This window comes from Vipera ursinii (genome assembly GCF_947247035.1).
Source record: "Vipera ursinii genome assembly, chromosome: 6".
NCBI lineage: Eukaryota > Metazoa > Chordata > Lepidosauria > Squamata > Viperidae > Vipera > Vipera ursinii.
Genome location: NC_139515.1, coordinates 69,509,039 through 69,531,638, shown reverse-complemented (window position 1 = coordinate 69,531,638; position 22,600 = coordinate 69,509,039). Strand labels below are relative to the sequence as shown.

General features: G+C 39.1%; 1 long non-coding RNA gene across 1 annotated transcript; it reads left to right on the top strand.

Moving 5' to 3' along the window:
- The first annotated feature begins 7,832 nt into the window (after positions 1–7,832).
- On the top strand, positions 7,833–21,887 carry LOC310642842. The gene is made up of 3 exons (XR_014492971.1): positions 7,833–7,863; positions 13,289–13,380; positions 21,708–21,887. It is a non-coding gene; the product is annotated as an uncharacterized lncRNA (long non-coding RNA).
- The last annotated feature ends 713 nt before the right edge of the window (positions 21,888–22,600 follow it).

Sequence of the window (22,600 nt, the reverse complement as noted above, 5' to 3'; positions counted from 1 at the left end):
TACAGAGAGTCTGTTACAATACCTGTGCAAGACAAGAAACAGATCAAAGCTGTCAGCTGGTCAGAGATGACCATCTGCAGAGAGACAAAATATGCTGAGGGACACTACATCACACCCCATCCTTCTTGGACTTGCGCCATGCTGTCATACCAAAGTACACAAGAGATGTAGCTTGCAACATTACATCCTGACCCACTTTCCCAGGCACACTTTTTATCATGTTAGTGAAATCTCAGTTTGCTACAAATGCCCTCTAGTCAAGAGTACCCTCCTGAGTCCTTCGGGAGAAGGGCGGTATACAAATAAATTATTATTATTATTATTATTATTATTATTATTATTATTATTATTATTATTATTATTATTATTATTATTATTATTATTATTATTATTATGCAACTGGATTTTGCCTGGTTCATTTTTAATTTGTTTTATTTTTATTGCCAGCATTCACAATGAGATTAAATATATTTATATCCAGTTTCCAAACAGTCCAAATAGTTGATATGTTTTAGATTGTGGGAGAAACCTTCCCATCATACTACCAACCAGGTCCCTTTGACACACCTCTGACACTGGGGTTTCCCATACCAGTTTCAGAGCCCCAGCAGGAAGGAAGGCACAAGTGAATTCCATGTCTCCAGCAAGGCAAATGGAAAGATCCTCGGACCCAAAATGCAGACTAGCTTACTCTAGTTTTGCCCTTTCCTTACAGCAGGGGTGGGGAACCATGGCCCTTTTATGACTTGTAGACTTCAACTCCCAGAATTCCCAAGCCAGCATGGGTTAAGTAACAAGCATTAATAAGTGGGACATGGTGGCTCAGTGGGTTAGGATGCTGAGCTTGTCGATCAGAAGGTCGGCAGTTTGGAGGGTCGAATCCCGAGTGCCGCGTAACAGAGTGAGCACCTGTTACTCATCCCAGCTTCTGCCAACCTAGCAGTTCGAAAGCAAGTAAAAATGCAAGTAGAAAAATAGGGATCACTACGGTGGGAAGGTAACAGTATTCCGTGCGCCTCTGGCGTCTACTCATGCCGGCCACATGACCACGGAGACGTCCTTGGACAAGCGCTGGCTCTTCGGCTTTGAAACGGAGATGAGCACCGGCCCCTAGAGTTGGAAGCGACTAGCACGCATGTGTGGGGGAACCTTTACCTTTTAATAAGGCCATGGTTCCCCAACCCTGTCTTACTGTCACACCTTCCTTAATTATAAACTGACACCATCCCCTATATCAATATGGGCAATTACTAAATCACATCTGAGATTCAGAAAATCTGACTTTTCATCTGCCAATAGTAGCTGCCTGGATTTTGCACCCCAGATCTGGTCTTGACTGATTATGTACCATCAAGTAATTCTGCTGCAAACTCAATTCACCTAAAGCTCACTAGTGAATAGCAATAGACATGTCACTATTCTTCAATCTTCTGCTACAGCAGAGGTCCCCAACCTTTTGGGCACTAGGGACTGGTTCCGTGGAGAAAGGTTTTTCCACAGACTGGAGAGTGCGTGGTTTTGTGTGCTGTCTGCATCCCATGGATGGGGCTTTGCTTGTTTGTGTGCACTGGTTGCTGGCATGCCACAGCCTGGTACTGGTCCACAGACTGGGGGTTGGAGACCCCTGTGCTAGAGCAGTCTTTCCCAAGCTGGCAGCATGGAAGGTTTTGTTGAAAATTATGGTAATGAAGCTGGTGCAATTTAGGGATGACAACTATTGGCACTGTGATGAAAATTACCAAAATAATGCCTATGAAGCTTTTACAAAATAGTAAAAAATGCTACCTAAATTTTAGAACAGTCAGATAGGAGCACTGAAGTGGTTCAATTAAATATGAGTCCCTGAATATCCTATGCACTGCAGACTAGTTACAATCTCTTATTTTAATTTTATAAAAGCAAAGACTCAACAGCTTTTTTACAAGTCACTTCCTATGTTTCAGATGCTTATAGACTTGGGGTTAAATTTGAACTGATTGATTTACAGTTCAACTGGTATCAAAGGAAAATGAAAATAAATGAAGGCAGGCAGGCAGGCAGGCAGGAAGAACCGTGGGAAGAAATTAAAATAAAAGGGGAGAAAACAACACTTTGCAATCTCCTGTTTGCAAATGAGACAGACAGGGAGCATTAAGGCTGTATCAGGTAAGGTCAGGAGGAGAGCAAGAAATGGAAGCAGTTATCTCACAGTTCCTCTTGCTGTCATTTGGAAACTTTTAAATCACCCCATCTATTGTACATCTTACTTTTGCTACATAAGGGTATTATGGGCTTCTCTTAGGTTAAGGTTAGGATTAATCCTAACATGGAAGAAAGATAGAAACGAAATTAGCATAGGTATTTAGTGTCATGAGACTGGGCTGAAAAACCTGGATAAGCATTTCATTGCAGCAAAGAATTAGTGATTTCTGTAAGTTTTGCTACGGTCTAGTGGTCATCTGGATTGTTGCAGTCTTAACTACTCTGCTGCCCAACCACCAAATTAGAATTCAATGATTTATACTCCATTTAGCTATCTACTTAATATTCAAAATTTCAACTTCTACCCTGAACTTAAAATTAATTACTTATGTTCATTAGAAGTAATAACCACTTTACTTTCAAAATGGTATGGCTATAAGAACAGGCATGCTGAATTAAGGCATAACCCTACCTAAATCCAGTATTCTGTCACATATTTCTTTAATAAGTATGACATGGCAAACCTAAAAGTCGACATAATTTTTAGAAATAATGAGCACTCAAATGCAATTAACAATTATATAATGGATCATGTCTCTGTGCTTCTTTTCTATTCTATCTACCATCAGGCACATGGTTATTTCTGTGGAAATGCAGTACTGAGCAAGTATTTTTATTTCATAGAAATATGCTGCCCAACTGGGTGTGGTGATGTTTATTCCTTTCATTAGCCTTGTTTCCTTATTACATAATATCTATTTATCTGATTGCCTGCACTCTGCATGCCTACTAACTATCTTATTTCATGTGGATGACACACTTTCTATTTTACCTTCCTGTTAAACCACCACAACACAGATTCATTCCCCATGTAACCTAGTTACAGACTGCTAATCATGCCTTAAGACAGCTCTATATTCAGAGAAATAGTCTTTAAAAGGCAAGCTTGGCACTGATTTTGCACTCAACTTAATCCAATGGCTTAACTTTTATGAGTGTGTTTTTACCTTCAAAGAAGGATGGGAGGGTGTCTTATAATAGTTGTTTGACACACAAGAGTGTTTGGAGAATTAATTAGTATATGGGACAGATTTGTACAAACTGCACCAGCTGATCCCCAAATCCCCCTCTGAGAATTCATCTTGAGGGAAGTCAACTTCTATTTTCCATTAGACATTTGCCGACAGAGGCTTGGAGCAGCAAATATAGCAAGTATTTTCCCACATTGCAATTTCTTGCCACAGAATTGATCACCCTTTCATATATTTGCTACTCTGTCAGCTCCGAATGCAAGTGGGGCTAAACAAAGCAAGTTGTAGGAATGTTCATAGCAACCTTTCTCGACTCAATTTGCTCAGATGTGTTTGAACTTCAACTCCCAGAATTTGTAGGCAGCACAGCATGATGACGGCCTTGTCGGCTTGGAATTCTGGGAACTGCAGTTTCAACACAGCTAAGGACACATCATGTTTGACACTCTGATACGCAGGATTGTGGTATTCAACATAGAAGACAAGACAACTAAATGGAGTCACTTCCTTGGGTTGCTCAAAAATGTTACGAGAATATGAAGGCTATTTCCTGACTAGTGAGGATTAATAGGTAAGAATAGTGATTAGCCTAATATCAAAGCTGAAGATACTAATGATAGAAGGAAGGAAGTAAATTGTTGGGCAATTATAGTGGATTGGTAAGAAATTCTTATTAAAAATTTTTTAAAAATCCATTTCTGTCTATGAGACCTTCCCCCAAAGTTGCTTCTAAGGAAAGAACTTTCTAGAACAGACATGTCAAACTTGCGATGTCACGTGACATCGCACAATGTATCGGGACGGTTTTGCCACTGCCGGCAATGGGGTGGGTGTGGCTTCCGGATGACACGTCTGTGGGCCAGCAGTTTGACACCCCTGTTCTAGAAGAAACTAGATGACATGAGGTCAAAGGAGTGAAATGATGACTTCCATGACTTAGGTGAATAAACTGGACATTTTTCATGTCATGAGGCAACTGACTGTATATGGTATCATAATGGCTTCTACCAAACACCTAAGCTACTGTAGGTGGAATAAAAAGGAGTTGAAACAGAGAGGATTTTTTTTAAAAAAATCACAGATTATTTTCTTCAACTTTAATTTCTATAATTCTGAACAACCAACAGCATTTGCCATGGGGTGCGGGGGCAGGGTTGTTTTAAGCACACCCAGTCTGGCATGTTAGTGCAAGGGTGAAAATCACAATCTGAGCTTACTTCAGATTCAAATTTACAGCAAATCTATTAATACCAGTATTATTTAACTAATAAGATTTCTACATTATTCCTTTGAAAATGTGAGGTCACAAAAATCAAGGTGGCAACCTTGACTTTGTGATCAAGGCCCTGTCTCTTTTTATGCAGGTCCCACAATACTCATAAAACTAACTATCTTGACTTTTTGACACCCTCCCCACACCTTGCCTTAGAAACTAGCTTTCACTTTCCCATCCAATTAGACACTGTTGCACATAATAGCACTAAGCTATTGAACTCCTTATTTATTGTCTGCATACTATAATATTTTCTTCTGGGTAGGGTGGACTTCAAAAGCTAGTAATAACCATTAGCTCGCTTGCTCTCCCCCCCTCCATGTCTCTCTTTGTCTCTCTTCCTCCCCCCTCCATCTAAGCAATGGTGTCCTTTTCTTCCTGTTTGTTAGCCCCTCCTGGTATATCAACAAAACCCCGATTAACTCAGCTCCTCTGAGAACCATTTTAATCACTATCAAACACAGCACTGTGTCTTTGTGTACAAAGGAAGTGACCTTTCTGAGAATGGACACCTGTGCTTTCTATTTGAGGCCTATTGTTCTCAGAATAAAGGGGAAGAGGAATGTTTCACATTTGTGCACAGAAGAGGGATTATATCAATCAGTCTCCCAAATACTAGAATATATGTTTTGCCCATGGATTATTAGGCTACGAGTACTCTGAATACCAGCTCTTTTCTCCCATGGCCTACGTCCCATGAAAGTGCATTTCTGACCTACTACAACAATTCCCATGAAGATAGCAAAGCAAACAGTATGGCAGTCCTTAAGATTCCTGTCAGGCATGGATCTGGAGAGATTTGATTAAAGTTGCCAGTTACAGATTGTGTGCCTAAGGTCTTTTTATCCAAGCTTCTCTTCTCAAGCAGCATAGTTTCTGCCCCTAACTTCAGCAGAAGCAGCAGAACAAGAGTAGCAAGCACAAAAGCCCATGCAGGAAATGGATTGTGAAATGCCACATTAGTCTACTTAACAACTAGTTTTCTATGCGCAGGGATTTTCAATTTTTAAAAAGGGAATGAATGATGGACTAGAGCAGAGGTCCCAACCTTTTAGGCATCAGGGACCGGTTGCGTGGAGAGAAGTTTTTCCGCGGACCAGAGGTAGCGTGGTTTTGTGTGCTGCCTGCATCCCACAGATGGGACCAGGGGTTGGGACCCCTGGACTAGAGAACTATTCAGTGACTCTCTAATCTGCAGACATAATTGGCAGAATCCACAAACACATTTGTTTAGTGTGTTAGAAAAATACACCCTACAGGGCAATTACAGAAAAAGTACGGTAAATGCTGACGTTGTCATTTTAATTGTACTCTGCTTGAGAATCAGCTTTAATTTTTGCTAATTTTCAAAATATAAAAATATGCAATTATATGATGATTAAATGCATTATGGCACCAAAGGGACATTTCCCCTCCTCCACCCCCACCCCAATTTTTTACAAAAAACCTCCCCTCTACATTATTATTGTGGTTCATGGCAGTTAAGATGTTTGAACTAGATTTGGCATTTTTAATCTACCTATTGAAACCTTCCCTTGGGAAAGGTAGATGTTGTTGTTTGATGGTGTTAAAGGTATTGTTCATGGTATAAGCTGTTCCAAGTAATTGACTGATGGGAATTTTGGCAGTAATGATGATGTTCAATTGGTTCTGTAGATATTTTGGGATTGCACCCAAAATGCTTAATACTATTGCTACTATTTTTTTCTTTCTTTTGCCACAGTTCTACTTCTAGAATCATAAAATCATAGGGTTGGAAGGGACCTTGGGGGTCTTCTAGTTCACCTCCCTGCTCAAGGCAGGAGTCCTTATATCATCCCAGGCAATTGCCTGTCCGGTCTGTTCTTGAAAACCTCCAGTGATGGAACACCACAACTCTGGGAGTCAAGCTGTTCCATTGATTAAATGTTCTGTCAGGAAATTTCTTCTTAATTCTAGGTTGGATCTCTCTTTAACAAGCTTCTGCTCATTACTTCTTGTCCTGAACTCAGATGCTTTGGAGAATAAGCAAACCGCCTCTTCTCTGTGACAGCCTCTCAAGTATTGGAAGATGGCTATCATGTCAAACCCTAAACCTTCTCTTTGATAGGCTAGACCAGGGGTCAGCAACCTGAAACAGTGAAAGAGCCACTCGGAACTGGTTCCCTCACAAAAGGAAAAACTGGGAGCTGCAAAAAAATGTGTGCACATGCGCGTACATGCGCGCATGCGCAGAACAGGGTTTGACTGAAGAGCCAAGGCAAGATATGCACTTACCCTGCATATTTGAATTGATTGGTTGAACTTTTTAGTCCCACTTTTTTTTTTGAACTGCACATGGCAGAGGACTGGGAGGCGCAAGAGACGGCTGAAAGAGCCACATGCAGCTCCGGAGCCGCGGGTTGCAGACCTGTGGGCTAGACATACCTAGATCCCGAGTTTAACCTCCAGACCCTTTATCATCTTCACTTGCTATTTGCTGTTCATTCCTATTTGCAAAACTTTGTATGTTGTGATTTTCTCCATTTCTTTCTCTTTTATTCTGTTGTCCCCAGGTATTGCAACATCCACTACCCAGACATTTTTGTGTTTCTTATTGACAATTGTTAAGCCTGGAGTTACTTCTCTGTTTGAATTCTAAAGTTCCAAAGCCCTTTAGCACAGGGGTCCGCAATCCCCAGTCCGTGGACCAGTACCGGGCGGTGGCATGCCAGCAACTGGTCTTCACAAACAAGCCAAGCCCCATCTGTGGGATGCAGGCAGCACACAAAACCATGCACCTTCTGGTCCACAGAAAAACCTCTCTCAACAGAGCTGGTCCCTGGTGCCCAAAAGATTGGGGACCTCTGCTTTATCACCTTTTTCTATTACTTTGTTTATTTTGTGGTCCCACCAGTTCTTGCTTGCAAGCAACTATTTCTTGCAGAAATTCCAATGTACCATCCATTGTTCTTACTTTGTCATGGCACTGTTTGTAGCCAATCTGCGCAATCTTCTTGCAACAGCTAAGCAGGTGGCCCATGGTTCTTTCACCTTCTTTGCAGAGGCGGCATTTGCTGTCTGTTGCTGCCTTCTCAATTTTGGATTTCCATGCATTTGTTCTTAAAGCTTAATCTTGAGCAGCCTAGTTACCCCTTCTGTTTTTTTTTTAACTTTACTGCTGTTAGCCATTGCCAGGTCTTTTTGTTATCTACTTTACCAGCTATGGTTTTTTGTAATGTGCTGGCCATATGATACTTTCCTTTACCACGTCTGTTGTTCATGATCTCGCCAGTACTCAGTAAATCTTCATAGCTTCAGTACTTCTTCTTCACCATCCTTCAGATATTCTTTCAATGCCCTTTTTTCTTCAACTGTCTGGTGTACCTGCAACATTCCACACTCCGCCTATTTTCCTTGGTACGTAAGTACAGTCTGTCAAGACTGCTGCATGGTAATTCATTGTCACTATTTTTCTGTTCTTAATATTAGTATTACTATTTTGTGTTCCCATGAGAAGAGAAATCTCATTTTCAAAATTTCCCAAGTTTCTTCAGTTCTTGAGGATTCTCAGCCATGGAATCCTTCCCAAGCTCTAAGTTTATTGAAATCAGCTCTCTTAAAGTCCAAGACTTTAGTTTGACTTTTTTCTAATCCTTGTGCTTGCATAATGTTGAATTTCAGTACTGCATGGTCACTCTCTCCCAAGGTTCTTGTAACTTCAATGCAATGAGACTGGTGAAGTATATATAACTTCACCAACCTGACTGAGTGAAAAAACTTTTGAACTTCAAAAGGTTTCAGACTGTCTCAGGTTTTAACAAATACAGTGGGTTTTTAACCACACTATATCTGTTAGTTGATAATCTCTCTCACTTATCACCTTCATCTGTCTGTTTCCTCATCCCAATTTACATCCTACATCAATGTAGCAATCCCATCCATCTGATGAAGTGAGCTGTAATTCATGAAAACATATTCCATTTAATAAAAGTCTGAAAAGATGCTACCAGGTTTTTGGATACTTCAGACATCTTATAATGTCTACACAATATTTGAAACCCAAACTTCCTATCTATTTTTTTGCCACTCTCCTATTCTTATTCGTTTAGGGCTACCAAATATACTTCTGAAAACTCTGGAGGATCACTAGAAGACAGCAAAAAATGCAGAAGATACTAACTCTTTGCCACCATCAAGTGGTTGGCTGGATTTTGCAGCTCAGTGGGATTCTATTGTAAGAACAATTTGTCAGGATTTTGACAAACCACATTAGATACCTCTTTCTTCTATTCATTGCTTCCTTTGCCCACTGAGGGGAACTCTGCTTTCTGAATACAAAATGGTGTTCTTGCCAGAAGTCTGAACTCATCATGGGCAGGGAGTGTCTGAAATTCAGATCAAAAGCAGTATAAAAATGGACCAAGAAGTGTATGTGGCTCTAGAGCAGGAGTGTCAAACTGCCGGCCTGCAGGCCCGTTGCATCATGTGGAAACCATGTCCACCCCAGCTCCATCAATGCAAAAAAAGTCACGATATGTCACGACACATCACGTGAAGCGGTGAGTTTGACACCCGTGCTCTAGAGCACTAGGTTTCCTGCCCCTAAAGCTCTTTGAATTTAGTTTATTGCTTAACAGATATGCACAGGATTAGAGTGAAGCTACTTAGTGCAATACTAGAGATGTATTGAAACATGGAGGTATATTTGTGGCGGGTGTATTTTTATGGCTAAGCTTATGCAATAATTAAAAGAAGAACTGCAGGGGGTGGGTTAGAATTGGGCAAAAACTCATACACAATTCTTTGGTGCACTCTATACCTCCAGTGACTTCTTAACACATATTCCAGGCTAGGAAAAATAAGTGTGTTCTTGTATGCAAATCTAGTTTAATGGGACTGTAATCAGAAAGTTTCCAGATCCATTTCGTTCTTATCAACATCCCAAGCAAAGTAAGTGGCCCAGCTCTTACATTATACCTGTGTTGCTGGGAGTCCACATATCTTAAAAGTGCTGAGGTTAAAAAATACTGCATTTAATGGTAAAGCTAAGCTTTTGCCTCACAGCCAAACTGAAAAAGTTACAAGCTGTCCATTTCTACACTTGGCACACTGGTTCATCTGTGTGAAACAACTAGGAATTAGAAATACTCATTAAGCAGGATTGGATGTGTGGAAAATAGGCATAAAATATGTGAGAAGTTTGGGACCATATATTTAAGAGAGAAGAAATTAAAGAGCCTGAATAGAATGCACTAAAAATAAATAGTATGTGAAAAGAATGATCGCTCTTTCTTTACCACTGACACCAAAAGAATAGATGTGAAGTAAAATGTTAGCATAATTTTAATTAATAATAATAGAAGCATTTCCAAACTACTTAGATTTAATGCTGTATCAGAATTTTTTAACAAGTACAATTAAGAGAATGAAAACATACTCTATGCATTTTCACTGCTTACTAATTTCCGCTAGAATCCCAGTGCCCTGTAACATGTAAGGTTGCTACTTGTTCTTTAAATATAGACGGTCATAGGATCAGCCTTTCTCAGCTGACAAACCAGAATCTCTAAACTATAATGAAATGACCCTTAGTTATAAGCACCTTGCTGTCACGGATTTAAATGCCCAGCAGAAACCACAGTGATGTCATGTATGTCACGACATCATGCAAATCATGCTAATGAAGTAATTATAGCCATGACATCACTCCCTCCATCCTGACCTTATCCTGGAAAGATGCTCATATTTACAAATGCAACTCAAGAATTAATTCACAAGTTAACTATGAATTAATTTCCCTAGTGCAGTAGTGTCACTTTTGGAATTGAAATTCAGTGGATTCTTCGTTTGGCTTTAGATGTTTATATGTTATTCTTGGCTATATCTCCAATGTATGGAATTGATCAAGTCAACAAATATGGACAATTTATGCAAGGGGGACAGTCAAAAGAATTATTATACAATATTGAATAAATCTGCATATGATTTCCATCAGTGAAATGGGCTACTGTATACATTTAAATTAATTTTTCAACAAAGGAATATAAAACAGGATTTGAGAGCAATCTGGTCCAAATTATTTTGAGTGGTCAATATAAATGTCCTTTTATTTTCCTTTTGAACCTTATGTTACACACAGATCGTTCACAGATCAATACTGATATCATTAATCCATTTAGAGCCATTTTTAAGGAGAAAACCTTCAGCTCCCAGAATTTCCCAGCCAGCATAATGATCTGTCTACCTGGGGAATTCTGGAACTTGAAGTCCACATATTTAAAGTTGCTAAGGTTGAGAAACACTGGTCTAGAATATTTGTTCCCTGGTCGTTACCTCAGAATATGTGCCATGAGCAACAATTCTGTGCAAGCACAAAGGTGTGTGTATCTTAGCATCAAATCAAATAAGATATTATTTCAATATTGACAGTTCTTTTGGTAGGTATGTTTGCTATTTCAGTCTCAAGCAGAATTGAAAAAACTCTGCTCTAAACAGTACTTGCAGTGAAAAGAAAGATTTGTAAATTAAGGCACCAGGGGAAAAAGTGTTCATTGTTTGCTTTGATCCTTCTCAAAGCAGTTAAAAAAATAAATTGTCTCTGTCAAGCAACTGAATAGACATCTGCCTAGGTGTTAAGAGACCTTAGCATTTTGTCAGTTTCCAGGAATGAGCAAGGATTATCACTTGCAAAAAAAGAAACAGCTCTGGGAAATCACAAATTGTATGTTTCCTAAAGCCTTGTAGACATGTAGTCATCTGGAAATTTTGCCTTAGTATTCATCACACAGTTATTTTCTTATATTTTTTTAAAAAAACACACACGTATGAATCACTGAATCCCGATTCTTTTACAAATGCTGAAAGTGGCCATTTAAAGCATCTTGGATAGTTAAGCCAGGTTTCCAGTTCACGGTAGGATCCAAACAAACATCTCTTCAATATATCCAGTTGTCTATCTCCATGTTGAGCTGTGAATCTGAGACTCCAAAGTGGCAATCAGAGAAATATTTCAGGGAGAGCAACATCACTTACACAAGATTCTGCAAATTATGGTTTCATAACATAGAATCTCCTGGCCAATTTATATTCTGCATATTTAGAAATTCAACCTGCAGCATAAGATCTGTTATACATTCACTCCTGGAGCAGGCCAGCTAGTTTAGCTAGGTTTGGAGTTATCTATTCTAAGTGGTTTTCTTTGATTTGCAAATCATCGTATCTGCCAATCAGAAGCAAAAATTAAACTGTGCATTCAATACAATCTCCAATAGAGTAGAATATCTGCCGTTAAAGACTGAACTGCGGAGATCTTGGTATCTGTGAGTTGGTTTGCCTGCTTGCAGGCATTTCAATTACCCAACTAGGGAACATCATCAGTGCAAATGAATGTGAGGATCTTCCCTAGTTGAGTAATGAAACGTCTGCAAGCAAAATAACCAAGCTGACGGCACCAAGAACTCCACCATAGCTGTCTGTTGTGATAGCAACAGTGGGCAACTTGTCTATCAATCAAATCCTCTGCTCTCCATATAGGGGAAAACACCAGAGACAGCAACTAAAGAGCTAAAACACCACCTCTCTACCATTACGATGCTTAGACTTATCGCACTTAACACAGAAGCCGCAGGATGAAAAGAATGCTACCTTCCAATCTAGTAAGAATGCAGGAAGCTGCCTTTTTTACAAGGAAAATTCTGAATCCATTTAGCTTATTTCTGCCTATTCTGCTTGGCTAAGCTGAGGCTTTTCCTGATGGGGTTATCCTGAAGTGCAGATAGCACTTAAGAAGTTCAGAACTAGGTGGAAATAACATTGATGATGATGATGATGACAGAGGCGAAAGTTTTGGAACTTTTTACATGCAAACAGCAGGTGCCCTACCACTGAATTACAATTTCTCTGCTACAGTCCCTCCTTCTCTCTATGCAGAAGCAGTGGTGGGATAATTCAATTCCTTTCTCTCAAGAAGTGGGGCTGACCTTTCAGATTCCCATATCCCTTTCAAGCAGCTTTCAAGATTTGTCGTCACATTTCAAGAAGAAGCACACTTGACAGTTCCTAGATGATACATCAGTACGTTCTTAAAAGTACATTTTAATTTTAAATATGCTTCTATCCTAGGAGCTCTTTCTTGCAAAGAAAATGTCTTTGCTTCCTTGCTTTTCCTGAGCTGAAGAAATTTTTTTTAAAAAATACTGCTAATTTTAATGAGTGGATTTCTCAAAGCCATCGTCCTTTTATTTAGACTAACAGGAACACCTGAAAAAAGGTTTTTGAGATTTTAATGAAGAACAAAAAGGTAGTGTGTGTCAGGGATAAAGGTCAAAGAAGGCAAGATGACCACATGTGTAGATTCTTATAAAAAAGAAGTGGGGCACTGATCCCATTTGGCTGTCTTAAACTTTTTTGACCACCCCAAATGGATATTTCTTCTTCCTCTAAATTGTTTTTAAACTATGCAAAGTCCTAACACATACTAATTATCACATAAAAGTAACAGTTATCTGGAAATCAAAAATGCTCCACCATTGATTGCATAAAATGACAAAGAAATGTTAGCCAAAGACACCCAACAGGAAATTTTTTGCAAAGGCTTATTTTAGCCATTTCATGGAAAGAGAATAGGTAAAATCATAGTTCCTAAATCTTTAACAACTGAATAATTTCATTTATCTCTGTGTTTGCTAAGATGGAGCTTTCTTCATCCTGCCATGCCTCCTCCTTGCTGAACTAATGCTTGTCAGGTAAGGGAACTAATCAGAAATAATGCTTGGTAGGTAAAGGAAAATCTCCAGATGTTCTTAACTTGAAATGTTTCCCAAACCTGCCTCTGCTTTTCAAGGTTGTTAGCAACGGAGGAAAGATATCTCAGTTGAGCCTGGAAAACAACATCACTGATATACTGGAAGAGGAGAACAGCATCAGAGAGCTATTGTGAGTGTGAACTGCTAATATCTGACCACTTCTCTGAAATTAAGTATATAAGGAAAAAATAAAAATATGGACTGAGGGAGAAAAAGACAAATAGAAATTAATAGGCAAAGAGTAAGACTTGATTGAGAATTATGAGTAGAAAAAAATAATAGTGGTGTATCATAGAAATAGGCATTGCTTTCCCAAGTTTTGTATCTCAAGCTATATGAGGAATTCTGGGAATCAGAGTCCTAACACATTGGATGGATACTGGACTACAATTGAACTTCCAATGTTAGAATGAAGTCTCCCATTTCTGCTTGTGAAGGTAGCTGGGTGCTGCTGGAGATGTTAATCACTGTCCCAATATCTGTTGGGTGTTCTATGACAGGGCTTTTCAACCAGTGGTACGGGTACCACCTGTGGTAAATTGGCACCTGGCAGGTGGTATGCGACCATCCTAGAAAAGTGGTAGTGGGGGAGGGGAATAAGCTGAACTGGTGGCAGCACCACACAAGCCTGAGCGAGAGATGGCTGGAGCTGCAGAGCTGTCAGGGCTCAGCGGATGTGCCAGGATCAGCACTTCTTCGGGACTGTCAGGGCTCAGTAGAAGTGCCAGGATCAGCGCCAGGCTCCAGCTGGAGCTCAGCACTGATCCTGGCACTTCTGCTGATCGCAGAAGAAGCGCCGATCAGCTGGAATGTTGCAGCATCTCCAGGGTCTTGTGATTTACATTCAGATGCTTGGCAACTGATTCATATTTATGACGGTCACAGTGTCCCAGGGTCATGTGAAGTGGCCAAAACCTGCTGCAACCACCCAGCAGAGAGGGGGGGAGAATAAAAACCAAACACCCCCCACCCCACCCCCACTGCCAATCATCAACAGAAATGCTCACAATGAAAACCTTGGACAGGAGGAAGAGCGCCGCCGGGCGGGCAGGCATCTTACTCGGCTATGGCTTGGGGGGCACTTTTTTCAGTGCCATTGTAACTTTGAACAGTCACTAAGTGAACTGTTGTAAGTCGAGGACTACCTGTACTTCATCACTTTTTTCCTTTTTTTTTTGGTGGTACAATGAGTGAAAAGGTTGTAAAGCCCTGTTCTATGACAGCTGGAAAGTCAGACAAAAATCAGTAGTCTGGGGAGACACACACACACATACACCCCGCCCCAACAAAGCTGACAACATGAGAAAATATGTAGTGGGGTGGGATTGTATAGAGGACAGGCAACCTTGAACCAATATGCAACGGTCATTAGGTAAGCATTGGCTTAGCCTGGAATATCAGAGAGAGTGAGGAAGAAACTCAAGATTACCTCATCTTGATTCTAACAGGGAAGGAGAAACTGTCAGGCTTTTAAGATTCTGTTTTATATTCTATAAAAATAAAATAGATTCCAATAATTCTTGTAGGGTTTGTTAATTGATTGGTTGGTTTGATGTAAATGCTGCCGGACTCCAAAGAGAGAGTTTTAAAAATTTTAAAAAAGTAAACAACAAAGTCCCATGTATATCCAAACAAAAATAGCATATATTATAACACACATGAGAGGACCTCTACCCCAGTATAATAGCAAAGAATATTTTAAAATCCCCATAGAAGGAAAAATCAGAAAAAACTTATTTTTTTTCTTAAAAGCAAATATAAGCAAGCCTCTAATATCCACATCCTGGATAATCACAAAATCTAGTGATTTAAGATAGAAATCTATACTGCTGGGATTTTGATTATATGATGATGATGATGATGATGATAGAAAAGCTATTAAATCCTTAGCAACAGCCATCTTTTATTCTTCCTATATCTTATTATTTTGCCAATATGTTTATAATTTCAGTTGTTCATTCACAGCTTTGACAAGACTATTGTTCTATACCACTTCCCACTTTCAACTGCATAAATAGCATTTGTGTATATTTTTGTGACAATAATTTGTGGTATTTAACTAGTTATGGCTGTGGCTATAGTAATACAGTAGTAGTAGCTATTGTTTTTGTCATTATTATTAGGCATTCTCACTGCTAGATTCTGTGTTATCCAGATGCCAGAAGAAATCTCTAATCACCAGATGCTACCCAGATACAAATGCAGCTTAGATGCAAAAAGCAGATAAAGCTTTATTTTATTTCCTGGTTTGGTTCAGATAAGGGGTTTCATTTATTTCTTAATCTCAATGCACAGTAACAGCATCATGTTACTCAGTTCCTCACAGAAGCCTTCTGCCCAGCCTTGTGTTTTAGAAGAGAGAGATTAAAATGAATAGTATATAGATATTAAGGTGATGAAAGTAAAGCCAAAATAATTTAAAACAGGGAGGAGAAAGCAGGGAGAGAAATGTTTGTCCTTGAGACGGGCTAGGTGAGTTATAAATGTAATTTGTGGCTGGATTCCTACAACAAACTTGATTATTGTATTCACTCATTTTCTGGGCTTACATACTGTAATAAATTGAATGATTATTGTATTCACTCGTTTTCTGGGCTTACATAGTGCCTAGTTTTGAAATCTGCAAGAAAAAGGAGTTTACTACTTGTATAATGGAATTTTTAGGCCACTGTTTAGACTCTTATAAGACTCACTTGTAGAATATTCTCAGAGTGTCTATCAGGTTTGGGGTGGTGGGAATCAAAATCATGAAGATGGTGATTGTGTCACTGAACACCATGAGATGTTCTTGTTTGGGTTCCCGAACAACTTGGTTAGCCTTAGATGCCATATGTCAGGGGTCTTCAAACTTGGCCCTTTTATGACTTGTGGGCTTCAATTCCCAGAATTCCTCAGCCAGCATGCCTGGCTGATGAATTCTGGGAGTTGAAGTCCACAAGTCATAAAAGGGCCAAGTTTGAAGACCCCTGACATATGTGATTTAGGAAAGACAATTAGCTGTAAAGCTCAGGTGGCAAAAAATATGGACTGACCAGACACTGCAAATCAATTTTCACATTTGCAATAGCCCTCATATGGGGAGAAAACAAGCAGCAATAAAACTAGATAGCACTTTTTTGCACATGGCCCAGAAAAAGGTCTGTAATCAAAATGGGTCTGCTACAGGAAACCATCTTGTGGGAAGAAAAGTCTGGGATTCTGTGTTATAACAAATGGTATAATTGCTCCATCTCAATATTGTCCAATTCAATCAGCAGCTTTTGCTAACATTTTTAACTGGATCAAATAAAAAAATGAATTTAAAACATCCTGTAGGCAAAGCATCATTGTATTTGGCTTGATGGTTTGGATGAACTGCAAATGTTGCTTATGATTATGTTAAGCAAATTCAATCAAAAATGTCTATGGAGATTCTCAGTCATCCAGGTCATCATAGCTGTCTCAAAGGCAACTCATAAGGCTATTGGACAGTTTTTCTTGAGGAAGAAGATAACGTATCACTTCTCATCCAAAAAGCTTTATCAGTTATGACTACATGGTGGTGGGATAGAAGGATAGGTACTAAAAATTGAGACTGGATTGATCTATCCTCCTTCCATCCCCTCACCATCCAGTCACAACTGATGAAGCTTCTTGGATGAGAAGCGAAATGTCTTCTTCTGCTTCCCCAAGAAAAGCAGTCCAATTGCCTTTTGAAAAAAGCACCTTTGAGTCAGTTAAAATGGTTTATCTGATAAAGGGTAAGAAAGCAAACCATGGCTTTTGTTGTGTCGGAACAAAGTCACCTCTTAAACACCAGAACCTATTTCTCCAATAGCAAACTTTTCAAGCCAGCTGGCATTAATTACAATACACATTGTTATATTTTATGAAGCCTTCATTTCCAGAGGACTCCTGTGTGCATACATTCCAGCTACCTGCCATACATTGATAGAGCTACATGCTAAATTAGTAGCATTGCTCATCAAGAAAAATGTCAGAGTGATGTTCTAGAAATAGTAGCCTACCTCACTGCTAGAGTATCAACTGAATATGTTATTAGTCAATGAACAGGAAGAGATTTACCTCATTTCCTTTTGTATGTAGAAGTAGAGTAGAAGACATAGTTTTTAGTAGGAAATGACTTCCCACTATGCCCATATTCAGTTTAATTATCAAATCATGACTCCCAGATTGTCTAAATCAAAATAAGTGCAACAAAGGTTCCACTCAACTATGGAAACATTTGCCAAACTGGTGGTTTTTAGGTTACTAGACTTCTCACCCTTTGTCCCCAATTAGCATTCTCAGTGTTCTAATCTAGCAACTGACATTAAGCTACACTACATTACCGAAGACAATTGTGATGCAACAAATCATGGACAGCCAAGAAGATGTTTCTTTCTGAAGGAGACAATGTCCTGGAAGAACTATATGATGCAGCACCTGGAATCACCATACAGCCTGATGTTTTCCATTGTGCTGGATGAGACCCCTCACCATCTCCAGGAGATGGCATGCTGATTTAGGATGATTGTGATTTCCAGAACAGGAAAGTGCATCTTTGGAGAATCCCAATCTAGACAGAGGATAACTGAGTTTGCACACATTAAGCCATTATTTACTTAACCATATTTTACTAAATGAATCAGAATCATTTGGGCTGGCAAAGGACACTAAACCATAAGCAATCATTTGTGAGCCACAATTACTGGATTTATACAATTTATGAAGATAAAACTGAACAAATTACAGAATATGTTCCCTAAATTATTGTTCTTTTTGTATTCTGAAGTCCAGAAGCTGCTCATGTATTAAAAAAAACCCAGAGGAATCCATCTAAACTAACCTACACCAATCTAGAACTATTCAGACGTGTTAGAACAACACCCAGACTTCTAAAGCAACACTATCTAGGAACTATAATTCAATCACATCTGGAAAGACATTTTAATGGGAAGATTGATCTAGCCCCAAATTACTTACCTAGAAGTGTTGGAAAGAGGGTTATCACATCACATTCCACTTAACTTTTTTAAAAAATTGAGAATGGCAGGGATTGAACTTAAGACCTTTGACTACTGGTCCAACTTTGGTTTAATAGTCTTTGATCAATGGTGGCCATGGTGCACTTAGTAAAACTTTTACAAGGCTACAGTTAATAATTTCAGACATGCCAAAACATAAACCTATGTATTTCGCTGAACCAGATAATTAAGATTATTCTTTTGGTGGGTGTTGCAAACTAGGAATAGCTTAAATAAGACTCTAGATTGAAATATGCAGGCCTGTTACATGTTATTTGGTTGACAGCTATAATGTACAAATACAGCCTCATATTACAAGTCAAATTGCCCCTTATAGAAAGTTTAACGCCATTTTCCCCATTAGATTGCAGAACTCTCTTCCTCCAAGCAAACTGAATTCTCTTTGTCAAAAGATTTGAGTTAAAATCCCCCACAGAGCATTTTATTCACTCTTTTCTTCCAAATAAAGAGAGCATTTACAGAACCAGAAAGTCTGAATCTCAAAAGAACATCAAAGGCCTAATTGAAAGTATTCATTTATTTTCTTATTAATTTGAAAGAACCTGCTAGTTTCCCCCTCTTCCCTTTAGTTGCTCCTAATAGGTCTCTTAGTGTTCACAGAGTTGCAGTTTACTCCTCTGTTGCTAATATTTCTTTGCTTATTCACATGATGAGGTCACCTGCCTGGGCTGGCAACATTTTATTAAAATCTCATTTTTAGATCATAGGTAAAAATCAGCTGCCTCAATCTTGCCCTTCACAGTGTGACACATTGTACTGAAAAGACAGCTGGAAACTAAAACTCATCCCAACAAGATGAGTAAGTAATTGACATTGCTCCAAGCGATGTGCACACAAACACACATTCAGTACCACTTCAAAAGGTTCAAGCCTATTTTATTTTTAGCCCTATTTACCTGAAAGTGAAATGTTGAATGTTTGGTAATGTTAACTCCAATCAGAGGCCAACCCCACCATTAGATAAAGTTAAGTGAAGCTCCAAAAGTTAAGAAAGATGGTTTTATTTGTTTTATTGTTGGTTTATTGTATACTTACTTTGCTCTGTACACCGCCCTTCTCCGGGAGAAGGGCGGTATATAAAACGAATAAATAAATAAATAAATAAATCCTCACCCATAGACAGATTCTTGCCAAACTAAAGCATGCTAACACCCCTATGAAGCATATATTCTGGGAACTATTAGGAAGGAAATGTCTTCACCTGCTTTCTCTCCCACAATCTGAGCAGAGTTATCTCTTGCTCCTCTGGAATGTATTCCCTCCCTCCTGCAAATCCAGACTACATTCCACCACAAATTATTGGCTTAGGCAACAGTTTTAATGAGCAAAAGCCTTGCCTTGCCTTGCCCTTAAATGCTCCTCATGCATTCTCAGAATGAGATGGTGATAATATTAGTGTTGACTTAGAGCAAGTTTTAAGGTGAGACAAAAAACACAGGTTTAGAAAACCAAGTCCATAAATGCAAATAAAGATGATGGTCTATAATATGATTGTCCAATCTTTTGGCTTACCCAGGCCTCATTGAATGAAGTGGAATTGTCTTGGACAATTATAAATATATAATATAGTCAATGCATCTAAATAACAAACTCAATTTTTTATATTGTTTACTATTTTGTGGGGCCATACTACTAGCTGTCCAGGGCTGCATGTGGGTTGGACATGACTGAGCTATAATCTCAGAACTTAGTTTAGATCCCCCCCCCAATTATATGCATAATAGTTTAATTCAGCAGTTTTAAGAGGCCTCAATTTGGAGATATGGCCTCTCCATTATATGTTGCATATATTATTCTGATGGAGATTTGCTTTGCTTTATTCATTTTATATCTCACCTTTATTATGTTTATAAACAACTCAAAGCAGTGAACACGGCTAATATTCCTTCCTCCTCCTCCTCACATCAACAGTCCAGTGAGTTAAATTGGGCTGAGAGAGATTGGCCCAAGGTCACCCAGACAGCTTCCATGCCTAAAGCAGGATTAGAATTCACAATCCCTTGGTTTCTAGCTTGGTGCCTTAAGCGCTAGACCAAACTGGCTTTGGGAAATGGGCAGATTCCCAGGAAGCATCTCAGGTCCTTTCAGTACGAAATGCTGGAGTGCAAGATAAAGTCTGGATTTGGATGAAAGTGTGAGTAGCCTTTTTTTTGGATAGGGAAGCTGGATTGATTCAGCATAGTTCACTGGGATTCGATTATCTGGCAATATTTTAAGCCATTCATGGAATGGCTGTTATAAGCATGGGACTATATAGCCAAAAATAGATGGCTCAGTACTATCCTTCAGCTGCCTACAATTTCTTTTTGCTCTGATACAGTACTTGTTTTACATCCCATATGCCTCAGATACTAGATAAAGGGCAGAGAACTTGCAAAAAACTTCTGAAATCAGTCTAAAGGCCCCATGGAAACAGGCTGCATTTGATTCTAGGACTACAAGATTCCTATCCCAAATGATGTGACCAGAATGGGAGAACTTGTTATGCAGTGGGCAAATCCTGTGGTTAAGACTGACACAGATACAGGTAGTCCTCAACTTATGACCACAATTCAGCCCAAAATATCTGTTTCTAAGTGAGGCAATTGTTAAGTAAAAGTTTGCCCCATTTTATGACCTTTTTTTGCCTTAGTTGTTAAGTGAATCAGTGCTATAATTAGAAATACAGGTGTTAAGTGAATCTGGCTTCCCCATTGACTTTGCTTGTCAGAAGAAGGTTGCAAAAGGTGATCACGTGACCCCCATGGCATTGCAACTATCATAAATATGGGTCAGTTGTCAAATGTCTGAATTTTGATCAGATGACTACGGGGATGCTGCAATGGCCATAAGTGTGAAGAATAGTCATAAACCACTTTTTCAGTGCCATTGTAACTTCAAATTGTCAGTAAATGAACTGTTGTAAGTTGAGGACTACCTGTATCTGCTCTTCTTCCTAGGCTTTCATGTTCTACTGTTCAGTACCCAATTTCCCCTTCATCAGCTTTATAATGTCTATGGCCATGTTTCTGCATCACCTGAAGCCAGAACTGTAGCTATTTCTCCATCTTTCTCTCTCTCACTTAGAGAACGCACGCACACCTGTGTTAGAAGGAAATTCCTGTGAAAAGGAATTTGAGACTTTTGCTCATTATTCAGTCATTCAAAACAAATGTTCCAATCAGTGTGATACACTTCCACAGATTGACAATGAAGTGATTTATTTGGTATGGGCAGGATGGCATAAGTATCTCAGGAATTGGACAATTAGCATTGTCAGCATTAGCACAATGATTTGAAAACAACTGGTAAGCTATTGAGATGGGGTTTATAATGATGTATCTGAGGCATCTCATTAGTCTTTTAACTCTTGTGAAGCAAGAGAGAAAGCTGCTACGTTTGTATCCATTATCTCTGCTTCTCATTTGTTCCCTCTCCCTCCACCTAACAGCTTGGCTAATCAATTCCTTTGTTCAACGGAAGAGCAGTCAACATGAAGAATTAAAGAAGGAAATGAACTCCATATATAGATTACCTGTTCTGTCAGAGACAAGTCAAGAATGTGGAAATATCTTGATTCATGCATTGCTTTCATTGCTCAAGCTGTACCTTCTGTCTACCAAGCACATCCCCTCCCAAATCTTTGCTTTTCAAGATCAGGGGCAGCTCCTGACCCCTAGGTAGCAGACAATGGTCTTTATTCCAAAATAGGAGCAGCATAAAGCAGGCAGACTCCAGAGAAAATACAGTTTTAATTTAAAGGGTATGTCATTAAAATGCAATTAATTCAGTGTTGTTAATGTGATTGTCTCTCTGCAGTTAATACTGTTTTCCTTTCTCCTGCATTAAAATTACCTTTCAGTTACAAAGTTTCGTAAGGGACCTTAAGGCTGAGAGAACTCTCTTCCCTATGTTTTAACAGCCTTTCTCAATGAGATGCCTTCCAAATTTTTTAGAGCATTCAGTCTTTCTGATAACTGGAAACCACTGGTTGGGAATAATTGGTATTGTAATTCCAAACGCTTAGGAAAGGCATCACATTGGCAAAGACTTGACATAAATTCAATTGCAAAATAATAATAATCAGGATTTCTGAACTCAAGACAAGCACATTCTAGTTCCATCAAAATCCATTTGGAGACCTGTGTATCCTATCCACCACACGAAGAATGAACTATTAATTACCCTTTCCAAGCTATGGCGAGTGGTGTTGAGCTGCAGATTGAGAGAGGTTTTTGAATCACAACAAATGCAAAACAACTCATGACTTCTGTGCAGGGTTGTATGTGTTTGGATTGTATGTGTTTGCATGTACACATATGTACACATACTTAGCCTGCAATC